This window comes from Lithobates pipiens, unplaced genomic scaffold (assembly GCF_037356315.1).
Source record: "Lithobates pipiens isolate NorthernLeopardFrog02 unplaced genomic scaffold, aLitPip1_a1.2 Scaffold_22, whole genome shotgun sequence".
In the NCBI taxonomy this organism is placed as follows: domain Eukaryota; kingdom Metazoa; phylum Chordata; class Amphibia; order Anura; family Ranidae; genus Lithobates; species Lithobates pipiens.
Window position 1 is genome coordinate 327,993,053 of NW_027507784.1, and position 19,998 is coordinate 328,013,050.

Here is a 19,998-nt window from a genome sequence, read left to right on the forward strand (position 1 = left end):
TGGGAAATTGTTCTGACAATTCAGGACTATGGAGCTAATGAAGGCAATGGAGGAGAGGGAAGGTCAGGGACCAGGGTAGGCAAACAAGAGGGTGCAGGAGATACAGAGCACTGACAGCAGCACCGTAATACAGAGCACTGACATCAGCACCGTGACATACAGCGCTGACAGCAGCTCCGTGACATACAGCGCTGACAGCAGCTCCGTGACATACAGCGCTGACAGCAGCTCCGTGACATACAGCGCTGACAGCAGCTCCGTGACATACAGCGCTGACAGCAGCTCCGTGACATACAGCGCTGACAGCAGCACCGTGACATACAGCGCTGACAGCAGCTCCGTGACATACAGCGCTGACAGCAGCTCCGTGACATACAGCGCTGACAGCAGCTCCGTGACATACAGCACTGACAGCAGCTCCGTGACATACAGCGCTGACAGCAGCTCCGTGACATACAGCGCTGACAGCAGCACCGTGACATACAGCGCTGACAGCAGCTCCGTGACATACAGCGCTGACAGCAGCTCCGTGACATACAGCGCTGACAGCAGCTCCGTGACATACAGCACTGACAGCAGCTCCGTGACATACAGCGCTGACAGCAGCTCCGTGACATACAGCGCTGACAGCAGCACCGTGACATACAGCGCTGACAGCAGCTCCGTGACATACAGCGCTGACAGCAGCTCCGTGACATACAGCGCTGACAGCAGCTCCGTGACATACAGCGCTGACAGCAGCTCCGTGACATACAGCGCTGACAGCAGCTCCGTGACATACAGCGCTGACAGCAGCTCCGTGACATACAGCGCTGACAGCAGCTCCGTGACATACAGCGCTGACAGCAGCTCCGTGACATACAGCGCTGACAGCAGCACCGTAAGCAGCCCCAGGAGGAAGTCAGCACAGCACAGGGATGGTGTGATCCCCTCATAATAAGAACCCCCAGGAGGAAGTCAGCACAGCACAGGGATGGTGGGAGCCCCTCATAATAAGAACACCCAGGAGGAAGTCAGCACAGCACAGGGATGGTGGGAACCCCTCATAATAAGCAGCCCCAGTAGAAATATGACACCGCTCAACCTCTTCAAAGAGGAGGGTAGGGGCATATAGTACGGTGTGCTTTTTTGGGTCAGGGAAGTGAGCCAAATGAATTAAGAAGGTCTGTGTGCTTGATTCCAAAAATTGTTTATAGACATATACATGGTCTACTGATCACATGTGTTGAATTCCTCCGAGATCCATGCCTCATTCATTTTTAGAAATGTGAGGTAGTTAACACTGTCGTGAGCTAGGCGAGTACGCTTATCGGTCACAATCCCCCCTGCTGCGCTGAACGTCCTTTCGGACAGGACACTGGATGAGGGGCAAGCCAACAGTTCGATTGCAAATTGGGCAAGCTCTGGCCAGAGGTCAAGCCTGCCCACCCAGTAGTCTAGGGGTTCATCACTCCTCAGAGCGTCCACATCGGCCGTTAACCCAATGTAGTCGGACACCTGACGGTCTAGGCGTTCCCTGATGCTGGATCCGGATGACACCTGTCGATGGGTCGGCTGAAAGAATGACCTCATATCCGAAGTCACCAACACATCTTCAAACCGGCCTCTTCTTGCAGGCGCTGTTGGATTGGTACCCGCAAATCCTTCTCTGGGAGTGGGAATTGCTCCTCTGCCAGCGCACGCAAAAGCAGAATGCAGCATTTCTCGAAGCAAGGCCTGGAAGTGCTGCATTCTGACAGCCCTCTGCGACGGCGGTAACATTTCCGCCATTTTGTGTTTGTACCGGGGATCTAAGTACGTTGCCACCCAGTACTGGTCCTTGACCCTCATGCTTTTTATACGGGGGTCCCTATTAAAACACTGGAGCATGAAGGCCCCCATTTGCACTCAAGCGGAAGGTATGTGGTGGTGGTGGTGTTGTTGGTGGTAGTGTCTTTGGGGGTGCACATAGCAGAGAGTGAAGAAGAGGGTGCAGATCGAGAGGATGAGGAGGGTGCAGAAGAATAAGGCTGAGTGAGCCACTCAACCAAGTCTGGTGCGTCCTTTAAAGTAATTGAACGTACCTTCTGCAACTTCCCACTTTGGCTCAAGGCTGTTGCTCCTGCCCTACCCCTACCACCCCTGCGGAAGGGCCTGCCTCTTCCTCTGCCTGTCATTTTTTAAATCACCCTGTGACAAAACTCTTAGTCCCTATACCGCTGAAGGACTGCTGCAGTATAGGGCAGCGGTCAGCAGTAGTGCACGTCAACCCTATGTATTGTGGACCGATAGCGGTCCTTACAGAACAGCAGACTGTACTGCACTCAGGCCTATGTACCGTAGCACCCTATACCAAGTTACCAGTCCTTATAAAAACTTTTGTGGACCAAGCAGGTTGTGTGTTAGTGTTTAGCAGACTGTGCGTCAGTCCCTATACCGCTGAAGGACTGCTGCAGTATAGGGCAGCGGTCAGCAGTAGTGCACGGCAACCCTATGTATTGTGGACCGATAGCGGTCCTTACAGAACAGCAGACTGTAACGCACTCAGGCCTATGTACCGTAGCACCCTATACCAAGTTACCAGTCCTTATAAGAACTTTTGTGGACCAAGCAGGTTGTGTGTTAGTGATTAGCAGACTGTACGTCAGTCCCTATACCAATGAAGGACTGCTGCAGTATAGGGCAGCGGTCAGCAGTAGTGCACGGCAACCCTATGTATTGTGGACCGATAGCGGTCCTTACAGAACAGCAGACTGTACTGCACTCAGGCCTATGTACCGTAGCACCCTATACCAAGTTACCAGTCCTTATAAGAACTTTTGTGGACCAAGCAGGTTGTGTATTAGTGTTTAGCAGACTGTGCGTCAGTCCCTATACCGCTGAAGGACTGCTGCAGTATAGGGCAGCGGTCAGCAGTAGTGCACGGCAACCCTATGTATTGTGGACCGATAGCAGTCCTTACAGAACAGCAGACTGTACTGCACTCAGGCCTATGTACCGTAGCACCCTATACCAAGTTACCAGTCCTTATAAGAACTTTTGTGGACCAAGCAGGTTGTGTGTTAGTGATTAGCAGACTGTACGTCAGTCCCTATACCAATGAAGGACTGCTGCAGTATAGGGCAGCGGTCAGCAGTAGTGCACGGCAACCCTATGTATTGTGGACCGATAGCGGTCCTTACAGAACAGCAGACTGTACTGCACTCAGGCCTATGTACCGTAGCACCCTATACCAAGTTACCAGTCCTTATAAGAACTTTTGTGGACCAAGCAGGTTGTGTATTAGTGTTTAGCAGACTGTGCGTCAGTCCCTATACCGCTGAAGGACTGCTGCAGTATAGGGCAGCGGTCAGCAGTAGTGCACGGCAACCCTATGTATTGTGGACCGATAGCAGTCCTTACAGAACAGCAGACTGTACTGCACTCAGGCCTATGTACCGTAGCACCCTATACCAAGTTACCAGTCCTTATAAGAACTTTTGTGGACCAAGCAGGTTGTGTGTTAGTGATTAGCAGACTGTACGTCAGTCCCTATACCAATGAAGGACTGCTGCAGTATAGGGCAGCGGTCAGCAGTAGTGCACGGCAACCCTATGTATTGTGGACCGATAGCGGTCCTTACAGAACAGCAGACTGTACTGCACTCAGGCCTATGTACCGTAGCACCCTATACCAAGTTACCAGTCCTTATAAGAACTTTTGTGGACCAAGCAGGTTGTGTATTAGTGTTTAGCAGACTGTGCGTCAGTCCCTATACCAATGAAGGACTGCTGCAGTATAGGGCAGCGGTCAGCAGTAGTGCACGGCAACCCTATGTATTGTGGACCGATAGCGGTCCTTACAGAACAGCAGACTGTACTGCACTCAGGCCTATGTACCGTAGCACCCTATACCAAGTTACCAGTCCTTATAAGAACTTTTGTGGACCAAGCAGGTTGTGTGTTAGTGATTAGCAGACTGTACGTCAGTCCCTATACCAATGAAGGACTGCTGCAGTATAGGGCAGCGGTCAGCAGTAGTGCACGGCAACCCTATGTATTGTGGACCGATAGCGGTCCTTACAGAACAGCAGACTGTACTGCACTCAGGCCTATGTACCGTAGCACCCTATACCAAGTTACCAGTCCTTATAAGAACTTTTGTGGACCAAGCAGGTTGTGTATTAGTGTTTAGCAGACTGTGCGTCAGTCCCTATACCGCTGAAGGACTGCTGCAGTATAGGGCAGCGGTCAGCAGTAGTGCACGGCAACCCTATGTATTGTGGACCGATAGCAGTCCTTACAGAACAGCAGACTGTACTGCACTCAGGCCTATGTACCGTAGCACCCTATACCAAGTTACCAGTCCTTATAAGAACTTTTGTGGACCAAGCAGGTTGTGTGTTAGTGATTAGCAGACTGTACGTCAGTCCCTATACCAATGAAGGACTGCTGCAGTATAGGGCAGCGGTCAGCAGTAGTGCACGGCAACCCTATGTATTGTGGACCGATAGCGGTCCTTACAGAACAGCAGACTGTACTGCACTCAGGCCTATGTACCGTAGCACCCTATACCAAGTTACCAGTCCTTATAAGAACTTTTGTGGACCAAGCAGGTTGTGTATTAGTGTTTAGCAGACTGTGCGTCAGTCCCTATACCGCTGAAGGACTGCTGCAGTATAGGGCAGCGGTCAGCAGTAGTGCACGGCAACCCTATGTATTGTGGACCGATAGCAGTCCTTACAGAACAGCAGACTGTACTGCACTCAGGCCTATGTACCGTAGCACCCTATACCAAGTTACCAGTCCTTATAAGAACTTTTGTGGACCAAGCAGGTTGTGTGTTAGTGTTTAGCAGACTGTGCGTCAGTCCCTATACCGCTGAAGGACTGCTGCAGTATAGGGCAGCGGTCAGCAGTAGTGCACGTCAACCCTATGTATTGTGGACCGATAGCGGTCCTTACAGAACAGCAGACTGTAACGCACTCAGGCCTATGTACCGTAGCACCCTATACCAAGTTACCAGTCCTTATAAGAACTTTTGTGGACCAAGCAGGTTGTGTATTAGTGTTTAGCAGACTGTGCGTCAGTCCCTATACCGCTGAAGGACTGCTGCAGTATAGGGCAGCGGTCAGCAGTAGTGCACGGCAACCCTATGTATTGTGGACCGATAGCGGTCCTTACAGAACAGCAGACTGTACCGCACCCAAGCCTATGTACCGTAGCACCCTAGACAGACCAAGTTACCAGTCCTGATAAAGAGCTTTGTGGAACAAGTGAGTTGTGAATGATTAGCAGACTGCAGCAGAAGGGCAGCAGTCAAGTATAATATTCTTTCTATATTTGGAAGAAAGAATATTATACGTGTACAAGCCTATTACCGTACCACTGATACCAGTCCTGAAAAGAACCTTTGTGGAACTAATAGTAACAGCAAGTCTTTAAAATTATCCTCACTGCCTGACACACTGCTTCCTGCCTGTCCCTATACAAATTGGCAAAAAAGAGTAGGCTGGAACGATTAGCTGGAACAGCTCTTTTGTGGACCTGATAGTAACAGCTAATGATGATGATGATGATGATGATGAAGAAAGACTAATCTGGCTGAGCTGTCCCTAAAATAGCAGCATACAGCGCTCTGTCCCTTTATCTAAACTGACAAAAGAAACTCAGGCTGCTGACCTAACACCTATACCAGTCCTGAAAAGAACTTTTGTGTACCAAATAGCTAGCGTTTTCTCTGTCCCTACTCCACACAGGATCCTTTCCCTACAGTGACAGAAGAAAGAATGTAAAATGGCCACCGGATCGGGTGTATTTATAGGTTAGGGGGAATGTCCAAGTGTCCATGAGCTGTCATGTCTCAATTGGTTGTCCTGTAACACATGATAAACGTGTCACGAAAGGTTAAAGTTCTTGTATACATTAAACACGTAAGTCCGCCGGGGCGAACGACGGAAAAAGGCGTTCGAACCCGCGGACGGCGAAAGTCGGAAATTCGCCGCGAAACGACCGCCGGGCGAAACGTTCGTCCATCACTAATAGAGAGGTCACTGGTAGTTTTCTATAAAGCTCTTTTACAACTTGTTAAATTGTAACTAAACCCGTAAAACAGCAAAATCAGTCTGTATATGCAGTAAAGCATGCTTGTTATACTCACTAAGGGCTTAATCCTCTGCATTGTGTAAAAAGGATGTTTGTTTGATCCCGTCTTCTCTGATCCTCCCCTTCTTAACTGTCCCCAAACCATCTCCTGATAGAACAGGGCCTTGGGGGCAAGCTGCACATGCTCAGTTTGGTGTTTATTGCTAAAGAGTTTTTTTTTCTTGGGATGTGATCAGCACAGGGCCAATCAGCACTGTCCAGACAGCGGGTCGGGAGTCCTGCTGCCTCGTAGGACAGCCAGGGGAGAATGAAAACTCCTCCTACAAGCTTTAACCAGACACTGATATAGGTGTATACTGCTGATGAGAAAAGGTATTTAGCTGTTTATATTTACTGAAATAATTGCATTTCATGTTTTGTGTACTGGGAGAGACCAGATATAGTGCATTCAGGCTCCTGGATTTAGTAACACCTTAAGAATATGTAAATTAATGTCCATGGCCCAGGGCATGCGCAAGCGACGTTGAACTCTGTGACTGGTCCCAAAGTCTTCTAGGACTTGTCATGTGACCCAGAAGACTTCAGGAAGGAGAACTTCCGCTTCCGATCACCTAAGGCGACCGGAATGGAAGTGTGAGCAAGTATCTGTCAAAATCGGGTACCTGCTCCCCACTTCCTCCTCAAAAGTTCTGGTTCACAAATAGGAGCCGGGAGGAGGCCTTAAAGTGGAATTTTCACTTTTGGGTGTAACTCCGCTTTAATTACCTTGCTCTATGTCACCACCCCAGTTTCAATGTTGCTACCTTCACTTCCAGCTTTCACAGGAGAAACTGATGGAAATGGAGCCTTATGCTGTGTATACACGATCGAATTGTCCGGCGGAATTGGTTCGGCAAACGATCCGCCGGACTTTATAACGAACAGACTTGGCCACACACGGATGCTCCGAAAGTCCAGCGATTTCTAACGCAATGACGTACAGCATGTACAACGGGACTAGAAAAAGGAAGTTCAATAGCCAGTAGCCAATAGCTTCCTTCTCGTACTTGCTTCAGAGCATGCGTCATTCTTAGTCCGCCGGACTAGCACACTGACGAACAGATTGTCCGCTGAAAGCTAAGTCCGGCGGACAAATTTTGAGTCAAAACTACTTTCTAAGTTCGCCGGACTTTACAAGGAAAAAGTCCACTGGAGCCCACACACGATCGAATTGTCCGGCGTACTGTGGTCCAGCGGACCAAGTCTGCCGGGCAAATCGATCGTGTGTACACGGCTTTAAGCTTTTGCTGCTGTCAAACTCCTGTGAGAAGTGAGCAGGGAAATGGCTTAATGGCATTGTGTGGTTTGTGAATGCACACAGCGTGGCTTGGGAACGTGCATGCACGGGTTTGTGGATGCACACAGCCTGGCTTGGGAACGTGCATGCACAGGTGCCTCCTTACCACCCAGTTTGCTACAGGAGGCACCAGGAGGAGGACGAAGCTGACAGGGCTGGCATTGAACTGCCGGAAGAGGAGAAAATTTACCTTTATGAGCAATATCATTGCACAATGTAGGTAAATATTATCTTTTTTATACAAAAAAAAAAATCATAGCTTTTAGTATCACTTTAAGGCTAGCCCACCCAGGCATAGATTTCTCTAATTTAGCCCATGGGCTGAATGGAAGATGTCTAGTAGATTTCTCCATCCCTGATGTTTAGGAATCCCTGCTGCTGGCTGTTGTATTTAGACAGCCACAGGAGCCACAGCTGATTGAACACCCAAACAGTGACTGCATCTGATAGGAAGCAGTCGATGTTGGGCTGCCAGTTTTTCTTATGGAAAGTTTTTCTTTAGGCTTCATGAGAATAAAACTAAAATGACTAAAAGGTCAATGGTTGTGAAGGCAATGACTGATCATGTCACTGCAGACACCTCTTTTATGTGTGTTTACATGAAGTACACAGTCTCATTACAGCTGAAGAGGCAGCAACTCATGTTCAATTGCAGGATAATTATAGTGGCACTTGTTTACGCTAAAACCTTGTGAGGTCATCTGCTACTGGCACTTACTATTGGCAAATGAATGTTTGGGGAACCCACACTCCATAAATGCTATGAAGTTTTTCCAAGAATGAATAGAGCACATGTTTATTGGATGAATGACTGCACATTGCCCTGGGGGAAAGGTCTTCATTTGTGCCAATGTCCTTTCAATTACACAGACAGGATCATCTCCACTCAGGACCGGTACAGTTATCCTTTAAATATCCCCCCCCAAGTCCCACACTTACCTGTCCCTACTTCTATGAGATCTTCACTGAGTGCTGAACAGTGTCTTCTCTAAATGTCTTCTCACTGGGCTCTGCTTTTTTAGTGAATAGGGGGAAGAATCTCCATTTATTCATATTCATCCCAAAAGTGGATAATCTTTCCAAAGGGATGAATGGAGATATACTGAAGAAGCAGAGCCTGAATTAGTACCAGTTATCTTTAAATGCCCCCCTTTACCAAGTCCAAGGCCCCATTCACATGGGGCATACTCTGGCTGCGATCCGCTTGTTCACCGGGGGGGATCTATCCATAAAGAAAGGGATCCCTGAAGCCGCACATTGATGTCCCTATACTGAGTGTATGAATGCCAACCTCAGCATGGACTCCAAGGCTACGCCCCCCAACGTGTTTCGCTCTGCCCCTTGGCCATGCCTAAGCTCTGAGGGGTGGAGTAAAACATGTTGGAGGTGTGGCCTGGTCCGAGTTCAGGCTGAGGTTGCTGTTCATACACGCAGTATAGGGTCAACTTGGATGTGCGTATTCAGGGAGTCCTGTCTTTAATGCCAGTGATTGTAGGAGCTGGGGTGAGCTCCCAGTGGCGGTTGCTTGAGATCCATTTCAGTGAGTGGCACACAAAGCAGTCGCAGGGGATCTGTCTGCTTATGCAGAGTGGACACAAACTGCTCTCCTCTATACGCGGTCACATACAAACAAACTGGCTGTCCTGGACCCCCCTTTTGTTTGTTTTTGCAAAATCGGATTGGAGGTAGCTGGGTGTAGACACAAGTCCCTTTACATTTGGCTAACAATGGACAATGAAGGGTCCGTCCAGGTCTATCTAAAAAAAAAAAACGGATAGGCAGACCGGACCTGACTGCTTGTGTAAAAGGGGCCTTACAGTTGCCTGCCCCATTCCTTGGATATCCTCACTGAATAGTACACAGACTCTTCTCCAAAAGTCTGCTAGCTGGTTTCTCTGCTTCTTTTATGTATATAAATATGTATATGTGGAAGAATCTCCATTTCCTATGGAAAGGCTGTATATTGTTTGTCCTAATGATGGCCAGTCCTTCTATAGGAATAAATAGAAATGCACAAAAAAAAGAAATGGAGCCCGACTGGGGGGCTTCCAAAAAAGCTCATACACACTATAAGAAAATCAGGCGAACGTTTTCGTACAAAGAACGTTTGTACGATTTTCATTTAGTGTGTACACAACTTTCGACGGCCGATCGAAAAGGGACAAACTCCAACATTTTTCTCGTACGGGAACAGAACGAACAATTTTTGTTTAATGAGTACCATTTTTGTCCGAATTTCGTACAAGTAAAATCAGAAAAGAAAGACTGTGCATGATCAGAAACAATAAACAACAAAAAAAACTTTGTTTTTTTATTGTTTATTTAAAATTCATAAGAATTTTCGTCCGAATTTTCTTTCATCATCAATTTGCTGTGAAACATCGAGAAAAATCGGGCAAACTTTCGCCTGATTTTCTAATAGTGTGTACCCCACTTTAGATGAAACTGTGGCATTCAATGGGCTACATAGAGAAGATCTCGGAGGAGTGGGAACAGGTAAATATAAACACGAGTAATTGGGGGGGGGGGGGGGGTTGCTGGAGGTATATAAAGGATAGGTTTACTGGAAGTATGGTTATCCTGTATGGTTTAGTATTAAATGATACCATAAGAAATAGATAATAAGAAATAAATAATAAATAGTTTACATAATAAACTGGTACAGTTTATAATGCTATAAATACAAAGCATCAGAATAAAACATGTTATTGCAAATACATGCTTATGCAACCATGCTGGCAAGGAGAAAATAAAAGAAGAAGCAAGGCGTAGCGAGAGGATGGTCAGAAACTGGAGATGGTGAAATGAAGAATGAACTGGAATGATGTAGCCGAAGTTCTAAAAAAGAAAGCAGAAAGCGGATTGTGGTCAGCAATGCTAGGTGTTGTATCGTCCTGTCTCACCAACATTCCTCTATGATGTTGTATGCTGAAATGCGCCTCATATAGGAGTGTATTTTCCTTCAAGCAACCAGCAAACCAGCTTCTACCCTTCCTGTTGCTTGAGGAGGATTAAACATGTAAGGAAAACACTGATTAGTTGCTGGGAAAGAAAAACACTTTTTCAGTCACACACTTCACACATGAGGACTAATGTGATTTTAATAAAAGGCTGAATTTCATTACATTTTCCTTAAAATCCCATTTATATCTTAAAAAAAGGCCATATGTTGGCTTGACGTTAAAAAAAAAAATCGAATACCAATTAGTCATATGGATCATATATGTGTGCATGTATGCATTCTTCTTCATGTGCTTCGTGTTCCTGTACATATCTCGAAAAATAATTGCTGTCTATTGTGGATGCAACACCAATACTTATGGTTGCACTCTGTTTTTGGAATTTCCCAATTTGCATCTGTTTTCTTCTGCACATTGACAGCCATATCTAATATACAGTACAGCTCTTTCTGTGACAGATTCCTTTACACAAACACCCTGCAAAGTTACACTCCCATGTACTATGTTTATGTATTTGTTCTTATCTATAGAACAGATCCAGATTTGTGTTATTTCTGTCCTTATTTTTATTGATTATGCGCACCTAGAGGTCTTACTACTGAATCAATCGTTAAGAGCCGATTCACACGGGGCAACCCGGGATCCGACTTCAGGTCGCCCCAAGTCACACTGTTGAGCAAATCAATGGTAGTGAATGGAGCCGTCTTAATGTACACTACAGCAGTTGCTCCGACTTCAAAAAAGGTTCCTGTACGACTTCAAACCGACTTCTAGGCGACTTGTACCCATTGATTTCAATGGAAGTTGCCTCCAAGTCGGATCTCCATCTATATTGAAGCAACAATGTTGCCTCTCTAATATTAAAAACCGGCATGGGTTCCCCTCCAAGGGCAAACCAGGCCCTTAGGTCTGGTATGGATTTTAAGGGGAACCCCCTATGGCGAAAAAACAGCGTGGGGGTCCCCCCAAAATCCATACCAGACCCTTATCTGAGCACGCAGGCCGGTCAGGAAAGGGGAGGGGTGAGCGAGCTGCATGCCTTCAACATGGGGGGTGGGTGCTTTGGGGAAAGGGGGGTGCCCCCAACCCAAAGCACCTTGTCCCCATGTTGATGAGGACAAGGGCCGTTGGTTGTCGGGGTCTGCGCGCTGGGGGCTTATCGGGATCTGGGATCCCCCTTTGATAAGGGGGCCCTCAGATCCCGGCCCCCCACCCTATGTGAATGAGTATGGGGTATCGTACCCTTACCCATTCACCTGGGGAAAAAAAGTGTCAATAAAAAAACACACTACAGTGTTTTAAAGTAATTTATTAGTCAGCTCCAGGGGTCTTCTTCCGACTTCGGGGGTTTCTTCCGACTTCTCCACTCTTCTCCGGTCTCTTCTTCCACTCTTCGGCCTCTTTTCTGGTTCTTCTGCCGGGCTACTCCGTTATTTTCTTCCAGCTCCTTTGCTAGCGGTGGCCCGGTCTTCTCCGTCCTTCTTCCCTCTTCTCTCTTCTTCCGATGTTGACACGATGCTCTCTCCCACTGTAATGTGCAAGGTGTGCAACGACTTATAAAGGCATGGGGCGTGGTCACCGGGTGATGTCACATGGTGACCTCGCCCCTTATGGCGTCACGGTCCTAGGGCATGCTGGGACTGTGACGTCATAAGGGGCAGAGTCACTGTGTGACATCACCTGGTGACCACACCCCATGTCTATATAAGTCGCTGCACACTGCTCACGCTGCATTACAGAGGGAGAGAGCGTCGTGTCAACATCGGAAGAGGAGAAGAGGGAAAAAGACGATGCAGAAGACCGGGCCACTGCTAGCAAAAGAGCTGGAAGAAGATAGCGGAGGAGCCGGCAGAAGAACCGGAGAGCGGGAGAAGAGGCCGGACACCGGGGGAAGAGGCCGGAGAAGAACAGAGAAGTTGGAAGAGACCTGCGAAGTCGGAAGAAGACTGACTAATAAATTACTTTAAAAACCTGTAGTGTGTTTTTTTATTGACACTTTTTTTCCCCAGGTGAATGGGTAGGGGTACGATGTACCCCATACTCATTCACATAGGGTGGGGGCTCCCGGATCCTGATAAGCCCACCACCCGCAGACCCCGACAACTAACGGCCAGGGTTGTCGGGAAGAGGCCCTTGTCCTCATTAACATGGGGACAAGGTGCTTTGGGGTGGGGGCCCCCCTTCCCCAAAGCACACCCCCCATGTTGAAGGCATGTGGCCTGTTACGGTTCAGGAGGCGCTCGCTCATCCCCACCCCCTTCCCTGACCAGCTGGGCTGTGTACTCGGATAAGGGTCTAGTATGGATTTTGGGGAGACCCCCATGCCATTTTTTGGTGTAGGGGGTTCCCCTTAAAATCCATACCAGACCTAAGGGCCTGGTATGCTCTTGGAGGGAAACTCATGCAGGTTTTTTATTTAAAATTTGGCATGAAGTTCCCCCTTCGAGAGCTGATTATTCTGTGATTGGCCACGGCCAATGTCGCCTGGCCTGGGGGCGACGTAAAGTCGCAATGTAAGTCGCCCCAAGTCGTGTTGAAGTCGCCCCAAGTCGAGCTGTTATTCATACTCAAGTCGTGTCCAAGTTGAATCCAAAAGTCGTGTTGCCCCTTTGTGAACCGGCTCTAAAGCGGAACTAAACCCATTGATTTAACAGTTTTAAAAAACAGTTACAAGTGCTGGGAATGCAACTGTCACATTGGTTGTTCTCTCAAACCTAGTGGAGTCTTAACTGATCATATTTGCAGAACCATGACAGTTGAAGATCAAACAGAGACTTAAAGCATACCTCACAACATTTTGAGATGGGAATGAGGGACACCTACTAACAAAATGTATGTAGGCATAGGACACGCCCCCTGTCACACCTCCCTTAAAGGAGAATTAATCAAAAAAAGGTTAATTAAATCCACAAGGACTTTTTTTTACCACTACTATTCCTTTATATTGGCTTTTAAAATGTACAAATGCAGCAATTTAAAAACTGGATGAAAGGTTTAGCACTGGGAAACACTTTTTGAAAGATAAAAAGGGCATTTTATTTATAACTATATAGATCAGACCAAAATGAGGGACAAATGAGGGGGAAAGAGGGACAGAGGGACAAATCAGGAACAGTACCTTGATATCAGAGACAGTTGGGAGCTATGCTTAAAGTTATTGTAAATGATCACCTTGTAAAACAACCCACTCAGTTTGAAATAGAAATGAAAGGCAAAACATTTGTGTATATATACCATTTTTTCCCTTTTTTATAAGTGATCGCATTCCCTCTGTTCCCAGCTGCATAAGAGCTAGGGGAGGAGAAGCATCAGCACACTGAGCTTGCCAGTGAATGGCTGTGCAGCATAAGCGTGTCAGGACAAGTCTGATCATTGGAGGGGAGCACACTGAGTTCCCAGCATAGCTAACTATAGTGTGCTCTTCTGCTTAGTGTGGTCAGTTTTTAATAGGAGAGCAGAGCGACTGACAGAAACACCAGGGATTTCACACAGAGGTAACAATACAAAGAGAACAGGATAATTTTTCATACAAGTACATGGTACAGCAGCCACATATCAGGAATATGAAATGTTGGGGTAACAAATGCTTTAAGATGGCAGCTTCCTTGCCTTAAATTGATGGAAGGGTTTAGTTCCGCTTTAATGAGTATGCATATTACCACAATATGTATGTAGCCAGAGTATCTTTTATTTTATTTATTTTTTATATACAATTTATTTACAAATGGTTTTGTAATTTACTTTGTAGATTTGGGAATCTATTTAGAAAACATGCATTGCATACATTTTGGAAGCATTCATGCAAACTGAGCAAAACATTACATACGTTTTCTTAGCAAATAATTCCTGTATCACCAGCTCCATCTAGTGGCCAGAATGCACTATAGTTTTCTCACTGGGGTATTTCAGAAAACTATACTGCATTTTGGCCACTAGATGGAGCCGATGATACAGGAATTAATCACTTAGCCCTTGTACACACGGTCGGAGATTCCGATGGAATGTGTCCGATCGGACCGTATTGTCGGATAATCCGACTGTGTGTGGTCTCCATCGGACTGTTTCAGTCGGAATATCCGACAGACCAATTTTTCCAACTTGTCTATAAAATTTTCCGACAACATGCTCCGATCGGACATACTCTGATCATGTGTAGCCTACTCCGACGGACAAAGTGTCACACATGCTCAGATCAAATTCCTAGACCAAAGCTATTGGCTACTAGCCTGAATGTAGTCCCGTTGTAACGAAATAACGTCATCACGTTATGTACAATCGGATTTTCCAACAACTTTGTCCGACCGTGTGTATGCAACAGTTTCGGACAAAATCCTTCGGACAAAATCCAACAGATTTAGTTGTCAGAATGTCCGACCTTGTGTACAAAGGGCTAAGACACTTGTGGTGACATTTTGTTCAGTTTCCATGAATGCTTCTGACATTCGTGCAGCGAGTGTCTTTAAATAGACCCCTTAGTGTTGTTTTTTTGGCTCTCCTGATTTAGGGGTATATTTATAAAGCAATAAATGTGGCATTCACTACACATTCACTGAGGGTGCATGTGTTTTCAATTAGAGTGATTGATTTACTTGTAGTGAATGTTTGGTGAATATCACATTTACTACTTTCTAGATATGCCCCTTAGTATCCACTTTGCATTTGAGCAGTCAGTAAAGGATTGCTCATTCTGACAGCTCTGGTAACCTGACATGAGACCTTTGGGATGCTGATCCTGGCTGGCTGTCCAAGATGTTGATCAGTAAATGCTGTAAGGCCATCAGTCAGAGCGGATGAGAATGACTATGGAACCAGAACACAGAAAAATGGAGTTAAGCAGTCTTATTTTTCACACAGCAACAGACAGTCCATTTTACAGTGCCTTGAAAAAGTATTCATACCCCTTGACATTTTTCACATTTTGTCATTGTAAAACCAAAAGCGTAAATGTATTTTATTGGGATTTTATGTGATAGGCCAACACAAAGTGGCACATAAAAGTGGAAGGAAAATGATAAATGTTTTTCAACTTTGTTTACAAATAAATATGTGAAAAGTGTGGTGTGCATTTGTATTCAGCCCTCTTTATTCTGATACCCCTACCTAAAATCTAGTGGAACCAATTGCCTTCAGAAGTCACCTGATTAGTAAATTGGGTCCACCTGTGTGTAATTTAATTTCAGGTTCTATGAATCCCTCAGTGTTTTTTTTTTAGAGAACCTTAGTGAACAAACAGCATCACGAAGGCCAAGGGACACACCAGACAGGTCAGTGATAAAGTTGTGGAGAAGTTTAAAGCAGGGTTAAGTTATAAAACATATTCCAAGCTCAGAGAGCACTGTTCAATCCATCTCCTGAAAATGGAAAAAGTATGGCACAACTGCAAACCTACCAAGACATGGCCGTCCACCTAAACTGACAGGCCGGGCAAGGAGAGCATTCATCAGAAAAGCAGCCAAGAGGCCCAAGGTAACACTGGAGGAGCTGCAGAGATCCACAGCTCAGGTGGGAGAATCTGTCTACAGGACAACTATTAGTCGTGCTCCCCACAAATCTGGCCTTTATGGAAGAGTGGTGAGAAGAAAGCCATGAGAAGTCCCATTTGCAGTTTGTGAGAAGCCACACAGAAAACATGTGGAAGAAGGTGCTCTGATCAGATGAGACCAAAACAATTTTTTTTAAAGGGGTATGAATACTTTTTCAATGCACTGCATGTGCTGCAATTGTACATGTGCAGAATAATGTATAAAATTTGGAGATTTGGATGAACTGTTTTAACTTGTCATATCTGGACTGGTTAGAAAAATTCTGCTTGTATAATAGGACACAACTTTGCCATTACTACTACTGTAGAAACCCGGTAACCAACCTGCGCCCTGGGGGCCACAGGCGGCCCTTTGGCACTTTTTGCACAGCCCTCAGGGCTCCTGTAGACACTACTCTGTTTTCCTTTTGCTCTGTTTTTGCAGTCATTTCAGTAGTCTCATGTAATATGTCTCTAGTCTATGACTGTCTCCTGGAGCATGTACCCAGTTTCCACAACTCCCAAAACATGTTCATGGTCTCTGCCAATCTCCTAGACCATGTCTGCAGTCTAACCATCTCTTGTATCATGTCTGCAGTCTCTGACCATCTCTTGTATCATGTCTGCAGTCTCTGACCATCTCTTGTATCATGCCTGCAGTATCTGATCATCTTTTGTATCATGTCTGCAGTCTGACTATCTCTTGTATCATGTTTGCAGTCGCTGAACATCTCTTTTATCACGTCTGCAGTCTCTGACCATCTCTTTTATCACGTCTGCAGTCTCTGACCATCTCTTTTATCACGTCTGCAGTCTCTGACCATCTCTTGTATCATGTCTGCAGTCTCTGACCATCTCTTGTATCATGTCTGCAGTCTCTAACCTTCTCTTGTATCATGTCTGCAGTCTCTGACCATTTCTTGTATGATTCCCATAGTCTTCGACTTTTTGGGTCTGCTGTTTCTGACAATGAATATTTACTGAATTTTATATGCAGGCCTTTCAAAATGTCAAGGGCTGCACTTGAAGACCCCATATCAAGAAGGTTGACCACCAGCGTTGTAGGAAGTGGTTTGGGCGGACGGAGATATTGAATCTTGGGCTCATAAGTTCAAGGTTCCCACCATCACTGTATCTCCCAATTATTCATCAGTTATGTGCTCAGATTATATTCAATATAGATGACAGAACCCTTTCTGTTTCTTCTTGCGCCCTATTCCCTTCATCTAATTTTTTATTTTAGACATTTAAAAGAAGTAAATTATACCCAAGTGTATTGTAAATACCTCCCCAACAGTTGAAAATAATAATAAAAAATTTAACAGGAGATACAAGGGGGCGTGGCTGACTTTTTCTCTGGGCCTGTGGATTTTAGTTACAGCATTGCTTAAATGTTATTAACTTTTATCAATACAAAGAAGAAAAAGTCCTGAGCCGCATATCACTACAAAAACCCATGTGTGCGGAGTGAAAACGGTCTCACTCTGGGCTTCAACCAGGCCATCCCAACGCGTTTCACCCCACCTGTTGGGCTGCAGGAGCTTTCTACTATGTATTGGTATCTATGGAGCTGGGATGAGCTCCATCATCTCCTGCACTCCCAGCGGTCTACTTTGAAGAGAACCCATTGGAGCCTCAAGCAACACCCACAGTTTGGCATTGGTTCACAGTAAATGTATTCTGTGTTTCTATATACTGCACTTGTATTTTGAATGCATGTATTTGGCAGGATACACCTACATTATTAATAAGGATATTTATTTAATGCACACGGACACATAATATGTAGATATATGAATGAACACAAAAAATGGATGCAATGATTTTAATGACGTTGGCTCATGCATACATTTACAGTAATCAAACATCATGACATGATTCTTGCATATGTTTGTTAACAAATAGCACCAGCACATCATTTATATTTTACAGACTATTGTATAAGGACGCAGCATCACCATTACACTTACCAAAGACATGCTCATGTAAGAGGAGCTGCACATGCATTATTATTTTTTTTGACAGTTGCAGAAAACTACAATTTAATTGCAGCACACAAGATAAAAAAAATACATTGCATGAAAACTCATCAGTGAGAATTGCAAACAGCAGTACAGGCTCTTCATGTACTTTGGAAAAAGGCGTGTTAAATTTAACATGTTCAATTTTAACATGCCCTATGAATTACTGAGGCACCATATATCTACATTACAATTTCAGATGGAGGTAGAATGTTTTATAATCCCGGCATTAATTATAGCATAACGTACATAAATACAGTACATTGGATAATAAATACCCTAATAAAAAAAAGAAAACCCTGTAATACCATTTATGACCACCAAGTGGCAGTGACATTGCTGGATTCTTATAGAAAACCAGAAAACACTGATATTGCATTGAACATATAGGCAGTGAGGTATAATAACATAAAATATTTTCCTGTGTAAAATGTAGATATTACCTTCAACCATAATCTCTATATTGCATTTTTCTATAGCGTTTCTAAAATGAACACATAAAAAATGTGCCCTCTTCAAAGAAAGACTTAGAGACTTTGACTGGGTTCACACTGATGCGGTGTGGGAACCACACTGATTCCTGTGCTTTCCCTGCACCACATCAGAATTGCAGGCAGTTCACACTGCGTTCCGTGAACCACTGCAGGTGTTAATATAAAGTTAATCACACCCCCAAATCGGTTCGCAGAACACAGTCTGAACTGTGGAAATTGGATTCCATGGGTCTGAACACCCCTGCGATCTTATTCCAGTGCGAACAAAAAAAAAGGGTCCTGCACATCTTTGGTGTGGGTCCAGTGCGAATTGAGCCATACATAATGTATGGCTCAATTCGCACTGCACTGAATTCGCATGTCATTTGTACAGGAATCCTGTGCAATTCCTGTACAAAGGACATGCAGTGTGGTAGACCGCATCAGTGTGAACCTAGCCTTAGATACTCACCTCCGCTGCTACTTGCATCTCTGCAGAAATGAAGAGAAATTGACTTCAGAAGCCGGGAGAGTGCTGATCTCCCGGTCCTCTTTTAGTAACAGAGCCCCTTTAACCTTTAGTCTTGTGGTAATATATGAACCCTGTTTTTGTAGTGGAGTTTGACATTGCTCAAACATAAATATAATAAGGCCCCTTTCACACTGGAGCGGTGCCGGCGTCGGTGGTAAAGCGCAGTTATTTTTAGCGGCGCTTTACCGTCGTTTTAGCAGCGGTATTCGGCCACTAGCAGGGCTGTTTTACCCCCGCTAGCGGCTGAAAAAGGGTTAAAACCGCTCGCAAAGCACCGCTGCAGCAGTGCTTTGCCGGTGGTATAACCGCGCTGCCCTATTGATTTCAATGGGTAGGATCGGTGAATACACCGCTCCTTCACCGCACCAAAGATGTGGCTAGCAGGACTTTTTTTACCGTCCTGCCAGCGCACCGCTCCAGTGTGAAAGCCCTCCAGCTTTCACACTGGAGTGAAAAGAGCCCTTTTTTTCAGGCGCCTCTCAGTATGAAAGGGGCCTAATAGTACCAGTTGTTTGGATTCAGTTATCCACCGCAAGTGTGTGTGTGGGGTGGGGGGTCATCCGCATAAATATAAAAAGATGTACACTTTATTGAGGTAGACATTTGAACTAATTTACTAAAGAAGTTGAGAATATTAACTGAAAACTATTTATACCAACCCACAAGCAAGGCTTAAAGTGGTTGCAAACACCTACATATACCCAATGAAGTGACTGGCCTCCGGTGATAAACAGAAATAAAATAAATCCTCCTTAAAAAGTTGTACCTGTTTATTTGTAGCCATTCGTCCTGTACATCCTTGTAAAACTCTTTGTGTCAGGAAAACATGTCAGAAGTGAATCATGGTGAAAACAGAGAAACTAGACAGCAGAGAGAAATTACACTAATAGGCCTGTACACACGATTCTAAAATCGTACGAAAATACCTCTTTTGAAGCGATCGAAGGATAATCCGATCATTAGTACAGAGCTTTCGAGAGCCAATAACGACAGTTTGTACCGATATTATGCGATGAGACAAGCACGACAATTATTTTTGTATGATTCCAGACTGTATGATTTTCGATTAATCGGTACAGTTGTCGTTCGAAAA

General features: G+C 45.3%; 1 protein-coding gene across 3 annotated transcripts in view; it reads right to left on the reverse strand.

Moving 5' to 3' along the window:
• LOC143925049 (cell adhesion molecule 3-like) overlaps positions 1–19,998 on the reverse strand; it is a 106,132-nt gene that overhangs the window by 2,525 nt on the left and 83,609 nt on the right. The window contains exon 8 of one of the 3 annotated variants that reach the window (XR_013261931.1): positions 10,302–10,398. The exons of the other annotated variants lie outside the window; for them this stretch is intronic. The gene's annotated coding sequence lies outside the window, so the exon portion shown is untranslated. The remainder of the gene's footprint in view (positions 1–10,301; positions 10,399–19,998) is intronic. 3 annotated transcript variants of the gene reach the window in all.